Source organism: Medicago sativa, chromosome 6 (assembly GCF_051527215.1).
Source record: "Medicago sativa cultivar Bolivia chromosome 6, Bolivia_mono, whole genome shotgun sequence".
NCBI classification, from domain to species: domain Eukaryota; kingdom Viridiplantae; phylum Streptophyta; class Magnoliopsida; order Fabales; family Fabaceae; genus Medicago; species Medicago sativa.
Genome location: NC_140754.1, coordinates 46,806,548 through 46,817,447, shown reverse-complemented (window position 1 = coordinate 46,817,447; position 10,900 = coordinate 46,806,548).

Genomic DNA, 10,900 nt, shown 5'->3' with positions numbered 1-10,900 from the left:
TTTTTGACCCTTTTTCTTTCACTAAAAAGGGCATAAAGTGGCCTAGCCTTATCAAATCGAAGCATGTAATAGTTCCTAGGAAATCTAACGAGCATATCTACGACTTCCATGGTTGATTTTAGAAATTTGAAAAACGGCCAAAATGGTGGTAAAGTGTATTTCCTTGTTAATTTACGGATTTTGCTTGTTTTTGATTCTTTTCTTTCACTAAAAAGGGTATAAAGTGGCCTAGCCTTATCGAATCGGAGCATGTAATAGTTCCTAGGAAATCTAACGAGCATATCTACGACTTCCATGATTTATATTAGAATTTTAAAAAACGGCCAAAATGGTGGTTAAGTTAATTTCCTTGTTAATTTACGAATTTTACTCGTTTTTGACCCTTTTTCTTTCACTAAAAAAGACATAAAGTGGCCTAGCCTTATCAAATCGAAGCATGTAATAGTTCCTAGGAAACCTAACGAGCATATCTATTACCTCTATGGTTGATTTTAGAATTTTCAAAAACGGCCAAAATGGGGGTTAGGTTAATTTCCTTGTTATGTTACGGATTTTACTCGTTTTTGACCCTTTTTCTTTCACTAAAAAGGGCATAAAGTGGTCTAGCCTTATCAAATCGAAGCATGTAATAGTTCCTAGGAAATCTAACGAGAATATCTACGACTTCCATGGTTGATTTTAGAAATTTGAAAAACGGCCAAGATGGTGGTAAACTGAATTTCCTTGTTAATTTACGGATTTTACTTGTTTTTGACCCTTTTTCTTTCACTAAAAATGGCATAAAGTGGCCTAGCCTTATCGAATCAAAGCATGTAATAGTTCCTAGGAAATCTAACGAGCATATCTACGACTTCCATGGTTGATTTTAGAAAATTGAAAAACGGCCAAAATGGTGGTAAAGTGAATTTCCTGGTTAATTTACGGATTTTACTTGTTTTTGATTCTTTTTCTTTCAGTAAAAAGGGCATAAAGTGGCCTAGCCTTATCGAATCGAAGCATGTAATAGTTCCTAGGAAATCTAACGAGCATATCTACGACTTCCATGGTTGATTTTAGAAATTTGAAAAACGGCCAAAATGGTGGTAAAGTGTATTTCCTTGTTAATTTAAGGATTTTACTTGTTTTTGATTCTTTTTCTTTCACTAAAAAGGGCATAAAGTGGCCTAGCCTTATCGAATCGGAGCATGTAATAGTTCCTAGGAAATCTAACGAGCATATCTACGACTTCCATGATTTATATTAGAATTTTCATAAACGGCCAAAATGGTGGTTACGTTAATTTCCTTGTTAATTTACGGATTTTACTCGTTTTTGACCCTTTTTCTTTCACTAAAAAGGGCATAAAGTGGCCTAGCCTTATCAAATCGAAGCATGTAATAGTTCCTAGGAATTCTAACGAGCATATCTACGACTTCCATGGTTGATTTTAGAAATTTGAAAAACGGCCAAAATGGTGGTAAAGTGAATTTCCTTGTTAATTTACGGATTTTACTTGTTTTTCACCCTTTTTCTTTCACTAAAAAGGGCATAAAGTGGCCTAGCCTTATCGAATTGAAGCATGTAATACATCCTAGGAAATCTAACGAGAATATCTACGACTTCCATGGTTGATTTTAGAAATTTTAAAAACGGCCAAAATGTTGGTAAAGTGAATTTCCTGGTTAATTTACGGATTTTACTTGTTTTTGATTCTTTTTCTTTCTGTATAAAGGGCATAAAGTGGCCTAGCCTTATCGAATCGAAGCATGTAATAGTTCCTAGGAAATCTAACGAGAATATCTACGACTTCCATGGTTGATTTTAGAAATTTGAAAAACGGCCAAGATGGTGGTAAACTGAATTTCCTTGTTAATTTACGGATTTTACTTGTTTTTGACCCTTTTTCTTTCACTAAAAATGGCATAAAGTGGCCTAGCCTTATCGAATCAAAGCATGTAATAGTTCCTAGGAAATCTAACGAGCATATCTACGACTTCCATGGTTGATTTTAGAAAATTGAAAAACGGCCAAAATGGTGGTAAAGTGAATTTCCTGGTTAATTTACGGATTTTACTTGTTTTTGATTCTTTTTCTTTCAGTAAAAAGGGCATAAAGTGGCCTAGCCTTATCGAATCGAAGCATGTAATAGTTCCTAGGAAATCTAACGAGCATATCTACGACTTCCATGGTTGATTTTAGAAATTTGAAAAACGGCCAAAATGGTGGTAAAGTGTATTTCCTTGTTAATTTAAGGATTTTACTTGTTTTTGATTCTTTTTCTTTCACTAAAAAGGGCATAAAGTGGCCTAGCCTTATCGAATCGGAGCATGTAATAGTTCCTAGGAAATCTAACGAGCATATCTACGACTTCCATGATTTATATTAGAATTTTCATAAACGGCCAAAATGGTGGTTACGTTAATTTCCTTGTTAATTTACGGATTTTACTCGTTTTTGACCCTTTTTCTTTCACTAAAAAGGGCATAAAGTGGCCTAGCCTTATCAAATCGAAGCATGTAATAGTTCCTAGGAATTCTAACGAGCATATCTACGACTTCCATGGTTGATTTTAGAAATTTGAAAAACGGCCAAAATGGTGGTAAAGTGAATTTCCTTGTTAATTTACGGATTTTACTTGTTTTTCACCCTTTTTCTTTCACTAAAAAGGGCATAAAGTGGCCTAGCCTTATCGAATTGAAGCATGTAATACATCCTAGGAAATCTAACGAGAATATCTACGACTTCCATGGTTGATTTTAGAAATTTTAAAAACGGCCAAAATGTTGGTAAAGTGAATTTCCTGGTTAATTTACGGATTTTACTTGTTTTTGATTCTTTTTCTTTCTGTATAAAGGGCATAAAGTGGCCTAGCCTTATCGAATCGAAGCATGTAATAGTTCCTAGGAAATCTAACGAGCATATCTACGACTTCCATGGTTGATTTTAGAAATTTGAAAAACGGCCAAAATGGTGGTAAAGTGTATTTCCTTGTTAATTTACGGATTTTGCTTGTTTTTGATTCTTTTCTTTCACTAAAAAGGGTATAAAGTGGCCTAGCCTTATCGAATCGGAGCATGTAATAGTTCCTAGGAAATCTAACGAGCATATCTACGACTTCCATGATTTATATTAGAATTTTAAAAAATGGCCAAAATGGTGGTTAAGTTAATTTCCTTGTTAATTTACGGATTTTACTCGTTTTTGACCCTTTTTCTTTCACTAAAAAAGACATAAAGTGGCCTAGCCTTATCAAATCGAAGCATGTAATAGTTCCTAGGAAACCTAACGAGCATATCTATTACCTCTATGGTTGATTTTAGAATTTTCAAAAACGGCCAAAATGGGGGTTAGGTTAATTTCCTTGTTAAGTTACGGATTTTACTCGTTTTTGACCCTTTTTCTTTCACTAAAAAGGGCATAAAGTGGTCTAGCCTTATCAAATCGAAGCATGTAATAGTTCCTAGGAAATCTAACGAGAATATCTACGACTTCCATGGTTGATTTTAGAAATTTGAAAAACGGCCAAGATGGTGGTAAACTGAATTTCCTTGTTAATTTACGGATTTTACTTGTTTTTGACCCTTTTTCTTTCACTAAAAAGGGCATAAAGTGGCCTAGCCTTATCAAATCGAAGCATGTAATAGTTCCTAGGAAATCTAACGAGAATATCTACGACTTCCATGGTTGATTTTAGAAATTTGAAAAACGGCCAAGATGGTGGTAAACTGAATTTCCTTGTTAATTTACGGATTTTACTTGTTTTTGACCCTTTTTCTTTCACTAAAAATGGCATAAAGTGGCCTAGCCTTATCGAATCAAAGCATGTAATAGTTCCTAGGAAATCTAACGAGCATATCTACGACTTCCATGGTTGATTTTAGAAAATTGAAAAACGGCCAAAATGGTGGTAAAGTGAATTTCCTGGTTAATTTACGGATTTTACTTGTTTTTGATTCTTTTTCTTTCAGTAAAAACGGCATAAAGTGGCCTAGCCTTATCGAATCGAAGCATGTAATAGTTCCTAGGAAATCTAACGAGCATATCTACGACTTCCATGGTTGATTTTAGAAATTTGAAAAACGGCCAAAATGGTGGTAAAGTGTATTTCCTTGTTAATTTAAGGATTTTACTTGTTTTTGATTCTTTTTCTTTCACTAAAAAGGGCATAAAGTGGCCTAGCCTTATCGAATCGGAGCATGTAATAGTTCCTAGGAAATCTAACGAGCATATCTACGACTTCCATGATTTATATTAGAATTTTCATAAACGGCCAAAATGGTGGTTACGTTAATTTCCTTGTTAATTTACGGATTTTACTCGTTTTTGACCCTTTTTCTTTCACTAAAAAGGGCATAAAGTGGCCTAGCCTTATCAAATCGAAGCATGTAATAGTTCCTAGGAATTCTAACGAGCATATCTACGACTTCCATGGTTGATTTTAGAAATTTGAAAAACGGCCAAAATGGTGGTAAAGTGAATTTCCTTGTTAATTTACGGATTTTACTTGTTTTTCACCCTTTTTCTTTCACTAAAAAGGGCATAAAGTGGCCTAGCCTTATCGAATTGAAGCATGTAATACATCCTAGGAAATCTAACGAGAATATCTACGACTTCCATGGTTGATTTTAGAAATTTTAAAAACGGCCAAAATGTTGGTAAAGTGAATTTCCTGGTTAATTTACGGATTTTACTTGTTTTTGATTCTTTTTCTTTCTGTATAAAGGGCATAAAGTGGCCTAGCCTTATCGAATCGAAGCATGTAATAGTTCCTAGGAAATCTAACGAGCATATCTACGACTTCCATGGTTGATTTTAGAAATTTGAAAAACGGCCAAAATGGTGGTAAAGTGTATTTCCTTGTTAATTTACGGATTTTGCTTGTTTTTGATTCTTTTCTTTCACTAAAAAGGGTATAAAGTGGCCTAGCCTTATCGAATCGGAGCATGTAATAGTTCCTAGGAAATCTAACGAGCATATCTACGACTTCCATGATTTATATTAGAATTTTAAAAAATGGCCAAAATGGTGGTTAAGTTAATTTCCTTGTTAATTTACGGATTTTACTCGTTTTTGACCCTTTTTCTTTCACTAAAAAAGACATAAAGTGGCCTAGCCTTATCAAATCGAAGCATGTAATAGTTCCTAGGAAACCTAACGAGCATATCTATTACCTCTATGGTTGATTTTAGAATTTTCAAAAACGGCCAAAATGGGGGTTAGGTTAATTTCCTTGTTAAGTTACGGATTTTACTCGTTTTTGACCCTTTTTCTTTCACTAAAAAGGGCATAAAGTGGTCTAGCCTTATCAAATCGAAGCATGTAATAGTTCCTAGGAAATCTAACGAGAATATCTACGACTTCCATGGTTGATTTTAGAAATTTGAAAAACGGCCAAGATGGTGGTAAACTGAATTTCCTTGTTAATTTACGGATTTTACTTGTTTTTGACCCTTTTTCTTTCACTAAAAATGGCATAAAGTGGCCTAGCCTTATCGAATCAAAGCATGTAATAGTTCCTAGGAAATCTAACGAGCATATCTACGACTTCCATGGTTGATTTTAGAAAATTGAAAAACGGCCAAAATGGTGGTAAAGTGAATTTCCTGGTTAATTTACGGATTTTACTTGTTTTTGATTCTTTTTCTTTCAGTAAAAAGGGCATAAAGTGGCCAAGCCTTATCGAATCGAAGCATGTAATAGTTCCTAGGAAATCTAACGAGCATATCTACGACTTCCATGGTTGATTTTAGAAATTTGAAAAACGGCCAAAATGGTGGTAAAGTGTATTTCCTTGTTAATTTAAGGATTTTACTTGTTTTTGATTCTTTTTCTTTCACTAAAAAGGGCATAAAGTGGCCTAGCCTTATCGAATCGGAGCATGTAATAGTTCCTAGGAAATCTAACGAGCATATCTACGACTTCCATGATTTATATTAGAATTTTCATAAACGGCCAAAATGGTGGTTACGTTAATTTCCTTGTTAATTTACGGATTTTACTCGTTTTTGACCCTTTTTCTTTCACTAAAAAGGGCATAAAGTGGCCTAGCCTTATCAAATCGAAGCATGTAATAGTTCCTAGTAATTCTAACGAGCATATCTACGACTTCCATGGTTGATTTTAGAAATTTGAAAAACGGCCAAAATGGTGGTAAAGTGAATTTCCTTGTTAATTTACGGATTTTACTTGTTTTTCACCCTTTTTCTTTCACTAAAAAGGGCATAAAGTGGCCTAGCCTTATCGAATTGAAGCATGTAATACATCCTAGGAAATCTAACGAGAATATCTACGACTTCCATGGTTGATTTTAGAAATTTTAAAAACGGCCAAAATGTTGGTAAAGTGAATTTCCTGGTTAATTTACGGATTTTACTTGTTTTTGATTCTTTTTCTTTCTGTATAAAGGGCATAAAGTGGCCTAGCCTTATCGAATCGAAGCATGTAATAGTTCCTAGGAAATCTAACGAGCATATCTACGACTTCCATGGTTGATTTTAGAAATTTGAAAAACGGCCAAAATGGTGGTAAAGTGTATTTCCTTGTTAATTTACGGATTTTGCTTGTTTTTGATTCTTTTCTTTCACTAAAAAGGGTATAAAGTGGCCTAGCCTTATCGAATCGGAGCATGTAATAGTTCCTAGGAAATCTAACGAGCATATCTACGACTTCCATGATTTATATTAGAATTTTAAAAAATGGCCAAAATGGTGGTTAAGTTAATTTCCTTGTTAATTTACGGATTTTACTCGTTTTTGACCCTTTTTCTTTCACTAAAAAAGACATAAAGTGGCCTAGCCTTATCAAATCGAAGCATGTAATAGTTCCTAGGAAACCTAACGAGCATATCTATTACCTCTATGGTTGATTTTAGAATTTTCAAAAACGGCCAAAATGGGGGTTAGGTTAATTTCCTTGTTAAGTTACGGATTTTACTCGTTTTTGACCCTTTTTCTTTCACTAAAAAGGGCATAAAGTGGTCTAGCCTTATCAAATCGAAGCATGTAATAGTTCCTAGGAAATCTAACGAGAATATCTACGACTTCCATGGTTGATTTTAGAAATTTGAAAAACGGCCAAGATGGTGGTAAACTGAATTTCCTTGTTAATTTACGGATTTTACTTGTTTTTGACCCTTTTTCTTTCACTAAAAATGGCATAAAGTGGCCTAGCCTTATCGAATCAAAGCATGTAATAGTTCCTAGGAAATCTAACGAGCATATCTACGACTTCCATGGTTGATTTTAGAAAATTGAAAAACGGCCAAAATGGTGGTAAAGTGAATTTCCTGGTTAATTTACGGATTTTACTTGTTTTTGATTCTTTTTCTTTCAGTAAAAACGGCATAAAGTGGCCTAGCCTTATCGAATCGAAGCATGTAATAGTTCCTAGGAAATCTAACGAGCATATCTACGACTTCCATGGTTGATTTTAGAAATTTGAAAAACGGCCAAAATGGTGGTAAAGTGTATTTCCTTGTTAATTTAAGGATTTTACTTGTTTTTGATTCTTTTTCTTTCACTAAAAAGGGCATAAAGTGGCCTAGCCTTATCGAATCGGAGCATGTAATAGTTCCTAGGAAATCTAACGAGCATATCTACGACTTCCATGATTTATATTAGAATTTTCATAAACGGCCAAAATGGTGGTTACGTTAATTTCCTTGTTAATTTACGGATTTTACTCGTTTTTGACCCTTTTTCTTTCACTAAAAAGGGCATAAAGTGGCCTAGCCTTATCAAATCGAAGCATGTAATAGTTCCTAGGAATTCTAACGAGCATATCTACGACTTCCATGGTTGATTTTAGAAATTTGAAAAACGGCCAAAATGGTGGTAAAGTGAATTTCCTTGTTAATTTACGGATTTTACTTGTTTTTCACCCTTTTTCTTTCACTAAAAAGGGCATAAAGTGGCCTAGCCTTATCGAATTGAAGCATGTAATACATCCTAGGAAATCTAACGAGAATATCTACGACTTCCATGGTTGATTTTAGAAATTTTAAAAACGGCCAAAATGTTGGTAAAGTGAATTTCCTGGTTAATTTACGGATTTTACTTGTTTTTGATTCTTTTTCTTTCTGTATAAAGGGCATAAAGTGGCCTAGCCTTATCGAATCGAAGCATGTAATAGTTCCTAGGAAATCTAACGAGCATATCTACGACTTCCATGGTTGATTTTAGAAATTTGAAAAACGGCCAAAATGGTGGTAAAGTGTATTTCCTTGTTAATTTACGGATTTTGCTTGTTTTTGATTCTTTTCTTTCACTAAAAAGGGTATAAAGTGGCCTAGCCTTATCGAATCGGAGCATGTAATAGTTCCTAGGAAATCTAACGAGCATATCTACGACTTCCATGATTTATATTAGAATTTTAAAAAATGGCCAAAATGGTGGTTAAGTTAATTTCCTTGTTAATTTACGGATTTTACTCGTTTTTGACCCTTTTTCTTTCACTAAAAAAGACATAAAGTGGCCTAGCCTTATCAAATCGAAGCATGTAATAGTTCCTAGGAAACCTAACGAGCATATCTATTACCTCTATGGTTGATTTTAGAATTTTCAAAAACGGCCAAAATGGGGGTTAGGTTAATTTCCTTGTTAAGTTACGGATTTTACTCGTTTTTGACCCTTTTTCTTTCACTAAAAAGGGCATAAAGTGGTCTAGCCTTATCAAATCGAAGCATGTAATAGTTCCTAGGAAATCTAACGAGAATATCTACGACTTCCATGGTTGATTTTAGAAATTTGAAAAACGGCCAAGATGGTGGTAAACTGAATTTCCTTGTTAATTTACGGATTTTACTTGTTTTTGACCCTTTTTCTTTCACTAAAAATGGCATAAAGTGGCCTAGCCTTATCGAATCAAAGCATGTAATAGTTCCTAGGAAATCTAACGAGCATATCTACGACTTCCATGGTTGATTTTAGAAAATTGAAAAACGGCCAAAATGGTGGTAAAGTGAATTTCCTGGTTAATTTACGGATTTTACTTGTTTTTGATTCTTTTTCTTTCAGTAAAAAGGGCATAAAGTGGCCAAGCCTTATCGAATCGAAGCATGTAATAGTTCCTAGGAAATCTAACGAGCATATCTACGACTTCCATGGTTGATTTTAGAAATTTGAAAAACGGCCAAAATGGTGGTAAAGTGTATTTCCTTGTTAATTTAAGGATTTTACTTGTTTTTGATTCTTTTTCTTTCACTAAAAAGGGCATAAAGTGGCCTAGCCTTATCGAATCGGAGCATGTAATAGTTCCTAGGAAATCTAACGAGCATATCTACGACTTCCATGATTTATATTAGAATTTTCATAAACGGCCAAAATGGTGGTTACGTTAATTTCCTTGTTAATTTACGGATTTTACTCGTTTTTGACCCTTTTTCTTTCACTAAAAAGGGCATAAAGTGGCCTAGCCTTATCAAATCGAAGCATGTAATAGTTCCTAGTAATTCTAACGAGCATATCTACGACTTCCATGGTTGATTTTAGAAATTTGAAAAACGGCCAAAATGGTGGTAAAGTGAATTTCCTTGTTAATTTACGGATTTTACTTGTTTTTCACCCTTTTTCTTTCACTAAAAAGGGCATAAAGTGGCCTAGCCTTATCGAATTGAAGCATGTAATACATCCTAGGAAATCTAACGAGAATATCTACGACTTCCATGGTTGATTTTAGAAATTTTAAAAACGGCCAAAATGTTGGTAAAGTGAATTTCCTGGTTAATTTACGGATTTTACTTGTTTTTGATTCTTTTTCTTTCTGTATAAAGGGCATAAAGTGGCCTAGCCTTATCGAATCGAAGCATGTAATAGTTCCTAGGAAATCTAACGAGCATATCTACGACTTCCATGGTTGATTTTAGAAATTTGAAAAACGGCCAAAATGGTGGTAAAGTGTATTTCCTTGTTAATTTACGGATTTTGCTTGTTTTTGATTCTTTTCTTTCACTAAAAAGGGTATAAAGTGGCCTAGCCTTATCGAATCGGAGCATGTAATAGTTCCTAGGAAATCTAACGAGCATATCTACGACTTCCATGATTTATATTAGAATTTTAAAAAATGGCCAAAATGGTGGTTAAGTTAATTTCCTTGTTAATTTACGGATTTTACTCGTTTTTGACCCTTTTTCTTTCACTAAAAAAGACATAAAGTGGCCTAGCCTTATCAAATCGAAGCATGTAATAGTTCCTAGGAAACCTAACGAGCATATCTATTACCTCTATGGTTGATTTTAGAATTTTCAAAAACGGCCAAAATGGGGGTTAGGTTAATTTCCTTGTTAAGTTACGGATTTTACTCGTTTTTGACCCTTTTTCTTTCACTAAAAAGGGCATAAAGTGGTCTAGCCTTATCAAATCGAAGCATGTAATAGTTCCTAGGAAATCTAACGAGAATATCTACGACTTCCATGGTTGATTTTAGAAATTTGAAAAACGGCCAAGATGGTGGTAAACTGAATTTCCTTGTTAATTTACGGATTTTACTTGTTTTTGACCCTTTTTCTTTCACTAAAAATGGCATAAAGTGGCCTAGCCTTATCGAATCAAAGCATGTAATAGTTCCTAGGAAATCTAACGAGCATATCTACGACTTCCATGGTTGATTTTAGAAAATTGAAAAACGGCCAAAATGGTGGTAAAGTGAATTTCCTGGTTAATTTACGGATTTTACTTGTTTTTGATTCTTTTTCTTTCAGTAAAAACGGCATAAAGTGGCCTAGCCTTATCGAATCGAAGCATGTAATAGTTCCTAGGAAATCTAACGAGCATATCTACGACTTCCATGGTTGATTTTAGAAATTTGAAAAACGGCCAAAATGGTGGTAAAGTGTATTTCCTTGTTAATTTAAGGATTTTACTTGTTTTTGATTCTTTTTCTTTCACTAAAAAGGGCATAAAGTGGCCTAGCCTTATCGAATCGG